Raw genomic sequence first — 13,559 nt, 5'->3', positions numbered from 1 at the left:
CTTTCTTTCTTTCTTTCTTTCTTTCTTTCTTTCTTTCTTTCTTTCTTCCTCTCCTTTTTTTTTGAAGGTAAGGTCTCATGTAGCTTCAATTCATTTATATATCTGAGAATGAGTTTGAATTCCAGATCCCCCTGCCTCTTCCCAAGTACTGGGATTATAGGTCAATATGACAACAATTGGCTCTTTTTTTTTTTTTTTTTTTTTAGTTTTTTTCGAGACAGGGTTTCTCTGTGTAGTCCTGGCTGTCCTGAAACTCACTCTGTAGACCAGGCTGGCCTCGAACTCAGAAATCCGCCTGCCTCTGCCTCCCAAGTGCTGGGATTAAAGGCATGTGCCACCACCGCCCGGCTAACAGTTGCCTCTTAAGCTATAATTTATAATTTACTTATTCTTATATTTATTTTCTGTGTCCCCTACTTAGATGCTAGATCCAGAGAGTTACATTCACTGGTGTAACCCAGTGTCTAGAATGGTACCTGGAGTTTACAAAGCAGTTAAACAATTGTGTTACTGAATAATCAATGAATTATTACTGTTGGTATGGGGTCTTGTTCATGGTCAGTAACTACTCTTCCCTGAGCTAAATTCAGAGTATAGAGTCATTACTAGAGCTAGAAAGACTTGCTCAGTGTTTTAGAGAACTGGCGACTCTTTCAGAGGAATTGATCACAGGATCAATTCCCTGCAGCTACATGGCAACTCATAACTCTCTGTAACACTAGTCCAGGGGATCCAACACCCTCTTCTGGCCTTATGTGCATCAGGCATGCATATGGTATGCAGGCATACATGCAGACAAAATAACACAATATAGATAGATAGATAGATAGATAGATAGATAGATAGATAGATAGACGGGTGGGTAGGTGGATGGGTGGGTGGGTGGGTGGGTGGATGGATGGATGGATGGATGGATCTTCTTAAAGAATCATTACTAATGCAGTGGGCAAAAGGAAATTATTTTTGAACTTTAAATAGATTCTTTATGAATAGAAAATAAATAACCCCAAATAACAGCTTCAGAATAACTACGTCTTTCATCTCAAGGAGTTCCCACCATTAGGAATGCCTGTGGATGCCGGGCGGTGGTGGCGCACGCCTTTAATCCCAGCACTTGGGAGGCAGAGGCAGGCGGATTTCTGAGTTCGAGAGTTCGAGGCTAGCCTGGTCTACAGAGTGAGTTCCAGGACAGCCAGGGCTACACAGAGAAACCCTGTCTCGAAAAACCAAAAAAAAAAAAAAAAAAAAAAAGAATGCCTGTGGAAGCTGCTCTGCAGTCCCTGGAGTCTGGAAGATACTGAGATGAAACATTGGGTTTGGCGAGGTCAGCGTAGGCCTGGAAGAGAGGGAAGGGCATGGCCAGCGGTCAGCCAGAGGAGCAGTGGGAAACAGCCATTCCCGGAAGAGTGACCAGCCATGCCCTTTCGTTGGCTGGTGCCTATGAAATACTTCATTCAGATTGGAAGTGAGAGAGACAGCCAAGTGCTCTCTCTCAGTGGGAGGCTCCCTCTGTCCACAGCCCCTGGCCAAGCAAGGCTAGCAAGCGGCTCACTCCTAGCACCTTACTTCTGACTTCTTTCTGCAAAGTCTCCTGAATTAGTCACCCCTGGCCACGGCTCTTTCTGACCCAAGGGAACAGACAGCCATTGCCTGGAGCGTGGCAGCTGAGTAAAGCTGGCATCTGCCAGAGGGTAGATCTCCTGCCCTCCTAGCTGGAAAGCAGCACATTCTGTCTGTGCCTCCAACACACACAAACTTAGGCATAGGGACAAGAGGGCTGGCGCTAAGTGCAGGTCCCATCTTTGCTCATCGGCAGGCTGCAGGGAGAAGAGGAGGGGTATTGCATGGGACCCTCACTACCCCCAAGCAGCTTTGTGGACTACTTCTCAACCCCCAGCTTCCTCCTGTGGAGATGCCTCCTAGAGACTTCAGACACTCATATCTCAGGCAGTCAAGGGCCCAGGCCTAGGAGGAGGTAGCTGGCCTGGTCTGGAAGAGATTGGTAAGATGAGAAAAAGATCAGCCAGAATGGTGGCTCCCTGCAGAGTAAGAGGAGGAGACATTGGGGTTAGAGACAACTGGAGGTTTAGACATTGTTTCTTCACCTGGGGTGGGTTGGAGTGGAGGTGTCACATAGATATAGTTGAAAAAGTACTCATTAAATTCCACACTGATGTCTCAGAAGTCTTGTATGCTATGGTATTTCACCAGTCTCCATTAAAACACGTACATAAGCAATCAATAACGACCATAACAAAGTAAGAAGCTCTAGGTAGATGAAAATGTCTGGGGTTCTAGGACTATGCCAGGTACTGGGCTTGGTGTTGTAGATTGTTCTCTTTGCCATAAGGATGCCTGTTCCTTCTCCCAGGCAGGTACTGTTTTTTTGTTTGTTTGTTTGGTTGGTTGGTTGGTTGGTTGGTTTTTTAAGACAGGGTTTCTCTGTGTAGCCCTGACTGTCCTGGAACTCACTCTGTAGACCAGGCTGGCCTCAAACTCAGAAATCCGCCCAGGCAGGTACTGTTATGTTCCTTCCTACAACTGCAAACACGGAGGCACAGACAGGCTAAGAAACATAGTCAAAGTCACACAGCCAGGTAGCAGAGTTGGGATTCAGAGTAAGACCTGTATACCCCACAGGCAAAGTTTACCAAAATGACAGCTAATGGTGTTTGGACATCATATATTACATTGGGTTAAAACATATGTGAGTTCAAATCTACCTTGTCTTCATTACCTGTCCTACCTCTGACAAGTTAATCTGTTTCCTTGCTGAGAAGCCAGAATCATATTTTGTCTACTGTGTCACTTGGATAAGTATGTGAAAACTTATTTTGTTCAGAGCCAAGTATCTAGTAGGGGTAGAATAAACGGTCACCTCCGAAATAATGGTGATCTTTGAGGGATGTTTAGAGTCACTGGCAAGATAGAGAAGGCAGGATAATCACTCCCCACTTAACAGAAGGTCTGTGGCTCAGCTGTGCCCGGAGGGTCCCATGGTTCCTGCCCCCCTCCCCCAGTACTGATGAATTCTTAGGGTCCAGCTGGGCGGTGGCTGCGGACCTTGCAGGAATGTGCGGCTGGGTGGCCAGGCAGGGGGCGCTGACGCCTGGGCTTTTCCGCTCCAGCTGCTTGGGCTGGCGACGCAGCACATTCCACGGCCACACCTGGCCTGATTGAGGCAGCTGTCCCAGACCAGGACGAGAATTTCCTAGTCCTGCGGCCGCCAGCCCCGAGGGCATGGCCTTGACCCCGGACTGGACGGGCATGGCATAGCGGGACTACGGAGTATCCCTGGGGCTCCGGGCTGATGGTCACCTCGCTCTGCACTGCCAGCAGTCACCCACACCCAAGACAGGGCTCTAGCCCGCCTGATCTGGTCTGCTATCTAGCTCCCCACTCTAACACAGCGAGCGGCTCCCTGACTTAGCCTCTGCAAACACCAGGGGAATGTTCACTGCCTGCCTCTCAGCAGAGCTGTTCTTAAATAGGGACCTCTCAGAGCACTTCTCTGGAAGGCTCTGGGGACTGTGGGAAATCAGACCTTTGACGATGGAGTAATGTGCAAAGCGGCTTCTCTGCATGGCTCAGCGCTAGTCTTACCTCCACCTTGGTGAAACACGGAAGTCTCCAGCTGAACTGCTCCCTCTTAGTCTCAGTATCCCCAAGCGCTTCCCTCGCATGGCCTTTCGGGAGTGCTTCAGTGGAGCCCAGTTACTTTGAGGTGGTTCTCCCTGCCTGAGTGCTGACTCTCCCCAGCTGAGCACAGCTCCTCAAGATGAATGAAGGATTTTGAAGTTCTCCAGGCTGTGTGTTAGGGTAGATATTTATATGTGGTTAGGAAGGGTATATTAGGAGAATAAGAATGTCTCCTCATCTCCACACCCTCTCACTCAGTAGCCTGGATAGCTGGCAACCTGCAACTCCATCTAGACTAGGCTGGTGTCGAACTCATAAAGATCGTCTTGCTTTTGATTCCTAAGTGCTGGGATTAAAGGTCTGCACCACCATCTCTCTTTGAAAAAAGAATTTTTAGAAGTGTGTGTGTGTACGTGTGTGTGTGTGTGTGTGTGTGTGTTCCCCTAGAGTTACAGGTGGCTGTGAGCTGCCCCACATGGGTGCTTATAACCAAATTCTCGTCTTCTACAAGAGCAGTAAATACTCTGAGTATATGCTCTAGTATATGTTTCTCCTTAGGATTTTTAATTCTATTCTTGTCGACAATATACTTTATTATTATTTTTTACATTGTTTACTGAAGGTAGGGGCACATACATGTACACATGTGACCTGCATGTGGAGGTCATAGGACAACCTTCAGGAGACACTTCTCTCCTTCATGGGTTTCGAACTCAGGTAGTCAGACTTGCCAGCAAGTGCCTTTGCCTACTGAGCCTTCTTGCCAATGCAAGAGAGTTTTGTTTTGTTTTGTTTTGTTTTGTTTTGTTTTGTTTTGTTTTGTTTTGTTTTAAACAGATTTTCAAAGCCTTATCTAGTCCTTAAAGTTGTATTAAGGTGTAACAACCTGACCCAGACATATACAACTATATGAATATATGAATCTTTTACCTGCAGTCGCCAGCACAATTGCTACCCAGATCATGACATAAATTGCGTGTGGCTGTATGAAGAGCTAGCAGAGGACTGAGGATACAGGTCAGTGGTTGGCCATCTGCCTAGCGTGCATGAAGCTCTGAGTCCGCTCTTCAGCACTGTAAACAAACAGACTACATGAAAGGAATGGAGGGGGTAGACGCATGGTACAATCAGTGTCTGCCTGCCCCGAGCATGAGGACCTGACACAGGACCCCAGCACCCATGGAGAAAGCTGGGCATGGCTGTACTTATCTATAATCCTATTACTGGAGATGCAGAGACAGGAGAATTCCTGGGACTTCCTGGCCAGTTAGCCTAGCTGAATGCAAGTTCCAGCTTCAGTGAGAGACAGTATCTCAAATGAAATGGTCAAGCCAGGCAGGACAGCTCAGGTTCTTAGCCCCAGCACCGGGGAATCAGAGGCAGGAGATCTCAGTGAGTTCGAGGCCAGTCTGGTCTACAGAGTCCGTTTCAGAACAGCCAGGCTATACAGTAAGACCTTGTCTTGAAAACAAACAAGCAAAGAAGATGGAAAGTGATCAAGAAAGAAAACCATTGTCAATCCCTGCCTACACATGCACACACACACACACACACCACACAGACACACATAAGTCAGACAGTTCTCAAGACAAAGAATAAACAAGAATATAGAGATGCTAATTACTCTGATCACTATATTTTATATATTTATATCAAATTATCCCATCACATTTTCCAAGCTAAAATATCGCATCCTATGTATTTAGCTATCTAATAGATTAAAATCGCTGGCCATTCCCTCCTGCCTCTCTGCACCCCAAAGTTCTCATCTCTGTAACCCTCAGTCGGCTGTGCCATCCTGAAGGTCAGTCAGTCTACGGGATCCCAGGGGATTCATTTGAACATTTCTGTTGGTGTCTGACACTGAGAAGCCCCGCTTCCTCTGCTAACCTGTCTCTTTCTTACTAGATTTCTACAGCGAATAAAAAAAACACCTTTTCCTCCCTGTACTGAACCTAGGGCCTCTCACATGCTAGACAAGTGTTCTACCACTGAGCTACATCCTCGGCACTCTTTTCATTAAACCACGCACACACACACACACACACGCACACACACTCATACACATACACACATTACATGTACTTATTTATTCTGTGTGTATGGGGTTGGGGGTAGGTCAGAAGACAACTTGCAGGAGTTAGTTATCTCCCTCTATTATGTAGGTCCCGGGGAAAGGGGTCAAACTCAAGTTATTCAGCTTGGTGGCAAGCACCTTTACCCGCTTAGCCATCTCACAGACCCTCTTTTCCCTTTTTTGAGATGGGATCTCACTGAATTCAAGGCTAACTTTGAGTATACCATCTCCCTGCCTTGCTCTCCGGAGTAGCTAGGGTTACAAGACCTTCACCAATAGGCCCAGCTCAGAAGCACCTATTTCTTGTTCCCATTTCCCAGATGAGGAAAGAGTTCCAAAGAAGGCCTAGGACTTGCTGTGGGTCGTTGTATAAACCTCTAGATGATGAAATGCTAGGCCTCACCTACTAATCCAGCCCTTCTCAAAGGTGGGTCAAGACCCCTTTGATGAACCTGTATCTCAAAAAAAAAATCCATCTACATTACAATTCATAACTAGCAAAATTACAGTTATGAAGCAGCAATCAGAATGATGTTACGCTGAGGACCATAGTGTGAGAAACTGTTGCAGTAGCAACAGGAAATTTGAGAACCACAGCACTGGACCATTGTGCTTCCCTCTGAGAGGTCCACTGAGGAGGCCGTGCTGCCCCAAGTGCAGAGAGGGCAAAGGGCGTGGCTGTGGGGCCCAGAGGTATTTTATTTATGTATATTTATTTGCAAAGTCACCAGCTACCCTGAGCTACTGTGAACCTCTCCAGCCCCCCTCCCTAGGTCAGGGACAGTCGGTCACCAGTAACCTCTCCATTCTGCTGTTCCGAGGACACAGGCCTGGCTTCAGGTCAAATCTTGGTGTCCAGATGTATTTGCTAAGTGCTTCAGGCGGTTGCCTTCCTCTTTGAAGCTATGTTTTCAACTGTTAAAAGAAGATTAAAATTCCTGTACATAGCGAAGGCAGTAACAGGTGGGAAATGCGGCGGTCATTGTTATTGTTCAGCTTTCTAAATTATAAAATAACACAAACACAAAAAGCTAAATATGGGTTGGGGATGTAGCCCATTGGCTGGTTGGCAGAGTGCTTACCTAGCACACAGAGCCCAGAGCCCTGGGTTTCATCTCAGCACTGAACATGCCCAGAGCGGTGGTTCAGAACTAGAAGCAGAAGGATCAGAAGTCCATGGACTTGTTTAGCTACATACTGAGTTTATGGGCAGCCTGAGCTACTTGAGACTGTCTTAGACACAAAACATGAAATCTAACTATGGAGACTAGCAAAGATGTATCTGTGTACCCAGCATCTTCCATCCATCCTGACAGCCCAAGTCCTTCCCTGGGACCTACACGGTGACCGGACATACACAAAATAAATAAATATGAAAGATGTCAAATCAGTTGTGGAGCATGTAGCCTAAGGTGTTACTGGGATGTAAGCTGTTTTGTAGCCACTAATTCCAGTCAAGAACTAGAAGCCCCTTCAATGTTCCATCCCAAAACTTTTAGAATGTTTTCTAGAATTGACATTATTTTTTGGTATGCTTCACCTTACAGTTTTGTTGCTTTTGGACATATCCCTAGTCAGTAGTGTGTCTTTTGTTGTTGTTGTTGTTGTTGTTGTTGTTTTCAAACAGGGTCTCATGAAACCCAGACTGGCCTCAGAGTTTACTGTGTAATTGGTGCTGGCCTTGAATTCTTGATCTTTTTGCCTCTCTCTGCAGAATACCAAGATTCCAGTTATATGCACCACCATGCCTGGGATGTAGTATATCGTCTTATCGGTGTAAAAAAAAAAACCTATAGCATTTATGACCTTAATTAAACTCGGTGAGTTACAACAAAACACATAGAAGTGGGAGGAAAGGGCTGGAAAGATGGCTCAGTGGTCAAAGTGTTGTCTGTTCTTCTAGGGTGTCTCGGTCAGGGTCACTGTTGCTGTGATCAAACACCATGACCAAAAGCAACCTGGAAAGGAAAGGGTTTATTTGGCTTACGATTCCATATGGCACTCTTCATTATCAAAGGAGCTGATGCAAAAGCCATGGAGGAGTGCTGCTTACTGGCTTGCTCCTCATGGCTTGCTCAGCCTGCTTTCTTATAGAACCCAGGACCACCAACCCCAGGTGGCTCCACTCACAAATGGGCTGGGACTTCCCAAATCAATCACTAGTTAAGAAAATGCCCTACAGGCTTGCCTACAGCCTTATCTTATGGAGAGATTTCCTCAGATGAAGTTCAATCACTAATTAAAGAAAATGCCCTATGGGCTTGCCTACAGGCTGATCTTATGAAGATATCTCCTCAGATGTTCCCTCTCTGATTCTAGCTTGTAACAAGTTGACACAGAACTAGCCAGCACAGAGGAACTGGGTTCAATTCCCTATACCCACAAGGTGGCTCACAACCATCTCTAACTCCAGTCCCAGGCATTTCCACACCCTCTTCTGGTCTAAATGGAGAACAGACATACCCACAGACAAACTTACACATAAAACAAACAAACAAACAAACAAACAAATAAATAGTTTAAAGAATGGGGGGAGACTTGTTGAGAGAAGGGGTTCAGTGGGAGTGCACAGGGGTTAGAGGATGATGGGGTGAAATGACCAGAATACGTAACATGTGTATATGAAGTTGTCAAAGACTAAAAAACTCAAAGCTGTGGGAGCTGGGGAACTAGTAGAGAGGTTAAGAGCATTTGTAACTTATAACCATCTATTACTCTTCTTCCCAGCGACCCTCACACAAATAAAAAATTTAAATTTTTTCCCCTCAGAGGGGAAAAAAAACCAAAAAACAACCCCCCAAAACAAAAATAAACAAACAAAAACAAAACCAGCAACAACAACAACAAAAACTAAAACCTTTGGGGAGACAAAGCAGGAGAATCACTACAATTTTGAGGCCAGTCTGGGATAAGTAGAAAAACCAATGGCTGCACTCCTGCTGCTTGGATCTGGAGTGACAGATCTGAGCACTATAGTCTGGAGCCTGCCATCTCCGGTAAGTTGTCCTTGGACAAGCCATTCGACCTCTCTGATCCTCTTTTCCCTACTGGAAACTGGTTCAGAGGGCCTCTAAGGGCCTCTCTGCCTTCCAGGCCCCTCTGCCTAGGAGCAGTCTTCTGGACCACATCCTGGTTGCAGATACAGCTTTGTGCTGTGGGGTAGGAGAGACCTATGCCAGAATCCTGTTTCCCAGGGGGCAAACTGCTCAGCCTCTCTGAACTTCCACGTTGTCAGCCGGAGAACAGGGGTGCCGATATCGTGAAGATGGGATGAGGCTTAACAAGCCTGCAGGTATAGAGCATTTAGATCCAGCCATCCCCCGTGTGCTCTGCAAAGGTTGACTGTTGATATCATTATTAGCTGTTGTTATAATTATTGTCAGCTTGTCCTGTGACAGGCATTTCAGTGAGTGTCTTAAGAGATACTAACTCCGGCCAGCAAGATGGCTCGGTGGGTAAGCCTGACCACCTGAGTTGGTCTCTGGTTGGTCTCTGGGATTCACATGGTAGAAAGAGAAAGTTGATTCCTAAAGGTGGTCCTCTGACCGTCACAGTGTGCTGTGATAAATATAATTTAATCTCTTTTTTGACACAGAGTGTCACTCTGTTGATGCAGGATATTTGATCACACTTCGAAGTCCGAGATTGTGTTGTTTACTGGACAAACCTGTTTCTAGTTGTGGTGTGGCTGAGTCTTAGTACACACCTTTAATCCCAACCAGTGAAGGTGAAGTTAGTTTGTAGAAGAAAGCATTCATGTTTGAAAGTGATGTCTAATTGAGTGGCAAAGTGACAAATCAGAAAAGATTTGACAGAATAGGATATGCCCAATTCTCAGACAGAAAAAAAAAGGCTACTTGAGAGAGCACCACAGAAAAAAAAAGAAGATAAGAAGCAGTTTTACTGGGAGAGTTTTACAGAGACAGACTGAAGAGAGAACAAGCCAGATACAGGTGAAGACAGAAGGAGCCAGAGAAGGAGCAGAAACCAGATTAGAACAGATTGCTAGAGTTAGTTTAAGGTCAAGCAGAGGAATTCAGAAAAGGCAAAGAGGGAGAAGCCAGATTAAATCAGTCAGCTTGGAGAGGTATTTGAGCCAGAAGAGCTGAGTTGAATCACCCAGCCAGAGATCAGAAAGAACAAGAAAGGGTGAGCTTATCCAGCAGTAAGTCTCAGAGGCTGGAAACATTCTAGGCCTAGATAAGATTGTACAGAGGCTAGAAGCTTCCAGGACTAGGCCTAGGTTAGCAGAAGGAGACAATAAGCCTCAGAGATGACAATTATTACAGGAGAATAAAAAATACTTTCATATTCTGTAGCCCTAGCTGGCCTGGAATTCACTCCGTAGTGCAGGGTCACCTTGAGTTCAAAGTCTGCTTCTATCTCCTGAGTGCTGAAAGCTGTGCCACCGTGCCTGGGCTCATGTTGGGAGCCAACTTTGAGCAGAAAGCGACTATCATCTTTGCAGCCATCTCGAGCCATATACCCTGACAAGAGACTTGTTTTCAACAGCCTACAACAGCTCAGCACACTCTGATAATTATCTTGCTTTTTTTTGTTGTTTTTTTTGTTTTGTTTTGGTTTTGGTTTTTTCGTTTGTTTGTTTGTTTTGTTTTTTCGAGACAGGGTTTCTCTGTATAGCCCTGGCTGTCCTGGAACTCACTGTGTAGACCAGGCTGTCCTGGAACTCAGAAATCTGCCTGCCTCTGCCTCCCAAGTGCTGGGATTAAAGGCGTGCGCCACCACCGCCTGGCTTATCTTGCTTTTCTTACATATCTTGTTTTGTTGTTTATTGCCCCCAGCTGCAGGGTGCACGTGGTAAAGTGTCTTCAGCTGCGTTCTCCTGCTTGTGCTTATATATACCCATGATTTCCTTTCAATAAAGGCGAGACTTGAGGTGAGACTAGATCAGACTTCCTGTCTTGTCTCCATTTTTCGAGTCTCCGTCCCCATGCTCTCTTGCTAGGCCCTGACCCTCAGACTGGAGCAGCAGAATGGGCCGTTACAAAGTGGCCCCCTGAACGTGAGGCAGCTTGGGCCACTACAGGCTCACCCTCATATTTTACTATTTTTAATTCTCTCTCTCTCTCTCTCTCTCTGCTTTATGTGTGCATGTGTGTGTGTGCTCGAGTGCATGTGCACACACAAGAAGCTTAGAGAAATCAGGAGATCTCCCTGGAGTTGGAGTTCCAGGCAGTTGTGAGCCACTCACCATGTATGCTGAGAACCAAACTCATCCTCTGGAAGAGCAGTGCACACTCTTAACCACTGAGCCCTCTCTCCAGCCCTATGGTTCCACTTTATAGATGAAGAAACTGAGGCACAGAATGATTGAGTAGCTTGCTAGTAGTCACACAGTAATCGTTGGGGCTAGACCAGTAACCTAGGCTGTCTGGATTCAGCCTGCCCTGTGACCCACTAAACTATACCGCCTCAAAGACCAATTTTCTGGAAGAATTTCCCTTCATTTGTTCAAGACCAGAGAAGGTGAGAAGCAGGCAGTCACTGAATCCAGCAGGAATAGAAGCCATTGAGAGAAAATAACCCAAAACTCCTAATTTGGATTGCCCCTATTATTTTCTGCCTTACCCTGGCCATTTTTTCTTCTGAAAACCTGCCTCATGGAAACGGATCAGCCTTCTCTAGAGCAAAGAAGGCCGATGTGCACCCATCTGTACAATAGATGCATCTCTGCCTCAGACATGCCCTGTGTAGTAGAACCATTGATGCTAAGCTCTAAAGCAAGGCTTGGGCACTTCCCACGGGAGTGGTCAAGGTTGGGCAGCCAGCAGGGTTTGGACACAGTTTGACAGTCCTCCGTCCCCAAGAACGAGGGCTGTTTGTGTCTGCTTTCTTGCCCTGTGGTGAAAAGGCCCTGCTAAGGTCAGGGATCTCAGCCTCCCACAGTCTCCTTTAGTTTCCAGTGGGTCATTTAACCAAGCTGAGGGTGCTGTGGCTGGGGACACTACTGCAGCAGCAGAGTGTGTGCTTTGGCGGCCGTGTCGTCTGGGCTGTGGAGGAACAGTCTGAGTGGCAGCCTGGAGCTAGGATTTCAAGTGTCTGGAGGAAGACCTGGTTTGAGTGGGCCAGCCCAAAGCGTTCATTCCTGGACCACCAGCTAGGCAGAGACCCAACCTTGCCACTTCCCGACTTGCTTCAGCCCGGGGCTTTTCTTTAAAAATAAAAACAAAACAAAAAATAAACAACACAAACCAAACCATAACCTACTTCTTTTTAGATTTGTATTATTTTATGTTTGTGTGTGTTTTGTCTGCCTGTATGTCTGTGTAGCACATGTGTGCCTGGTGCCCTAAGAGGTGGTGAGCCTCTATGTGGGTGCTGGGAATCGAACCCAGGTCCTTTATAACAACACGCGCTCTTAACCACTGAACCAACTCTCCAGCCCAGCCTGGGTTTGGGGGGGGGGGGGGATTGGTTTCATTCATTTTCCTTTTACACACGTCCTGTCAGTGTGATTCTCCTAGTACTGAAGGTCTGGTGGTTATTTGTGCAGAATATGAACAGCCAGAGAGGGGAAAATGAGTACTAAATCCACACGACTTCAGCAACTCGGAGGGGATGGACTCACACCCACACATGTATGTACAGTCACGTGTGTGCTCATGCAGGCACCTGGATGTACATGATGTGACATAGAAGCCCGCATGCCCTATGTACATGCAACTGGACCAGCACACACAAGACACACAGGTGTAGACAGTTACATAAGAGCATTATGAACGTGCATGCACACACCCACAGAAAACACACTGGGTGCCAGCTGCCACTGTAGCTCCAGAGACAGTGACTCACTGGCTCTCATAACAGTTTGATGAGGCAGGTGATGAGACAGGTGTCTCTGCTCTCTCGTCCGTACCGGTGAGGATAGAACAGTTCAGTGATCAACTGCTCATGGGCGCTTAGCAGTGGAATGACAGGGTCTGAAACACTTTGCTGAACACACACACACCATGCTGTTTGAGTGGGGTTCGCCTCAGACATCTGTATTTTGTTTGGATACAGAACAGAACACCATTTGCTCATGCTAACAGGGCTCTGGGGAACAGACTTGGATTTGAACCCAGGCTCTATTGAATGTGCCCTTTTTCCTTCACCTCTGGGAGTGAGGGGGGGGGCGTTCAGAGTCTTTTATATTCCTTTACAGAATGGTACAGAGAGGGCTTGTGGCACCTGCCTCTGAGTGCTGGCTGAGCTTGTGTGTGTAAAGCTCTCATCCCAGGGTATGGCACAGGTTAGATGCTCATACCTGGACCACCATCATATCTGCCCACTCTGAGGCCCACTCTAGGGCTTCCTAGGGAGAAGTCAGAACTCTCTCCTGCTGCCTTATTCTACAAGGGTCTGGCAAGTAGAGGTTTCTCCTGGGTCTGGGATCTCCCTGGGTGCATGGGCATCTCCTTCCAGGACCCCTGCCCCATTACTCTTTCTCCACCCAGCTGGTAGCTCAGCCATAGCCCCTGCACATTCCAGATGGCAAAGAGACCAGGAGGAGAGAGCTGGAGAGGAAAGCCCACAGGAGAGGCAGGCGGAGCTTCACTCTCTGAATGTGCTGGCTGGAGAAGGAGGGGGCTGCTGGCTGGGACGTCAGAGGCCATCACTCCCCAGGGACGTTAAAGTCGCTGCACTACCAGAGTTATTTGCAGAGGTCCCCTGACTTCTCCATCACCTCCTGCCACCTCCTGGGGTCACCTGTTCTGGGTATGTGCCCCCAAGGAACCTGATGTCTGGTTTTCCCTAGCCTTTCCTGGCCTCCTCTCCTCTCCTCTCCTCTCCTCTCCTCTCCTCTCCTCTCCTCTCCTCTCCTCTCCTCTCCTCTCCTCTC

Source organism: Grammomys surdaster, unplaced genomic scaffold, assembly GCF_004785775.1.
Source record: "Grammomys surdaster isolate TR1022 unplaced genomic scaffold, NIH_TR_1.0 193, whole genome shotgun sequence".
In the NCBI taxonomy this organism is placed as follows: Eukaryota; Metazoa; Chordata; class Mammalia; order Rodentia; family Muridae; genus Grammomys; species Grammomys surdaster.
Note: the sequence above shows the minus strand (reverse complement) of the source record.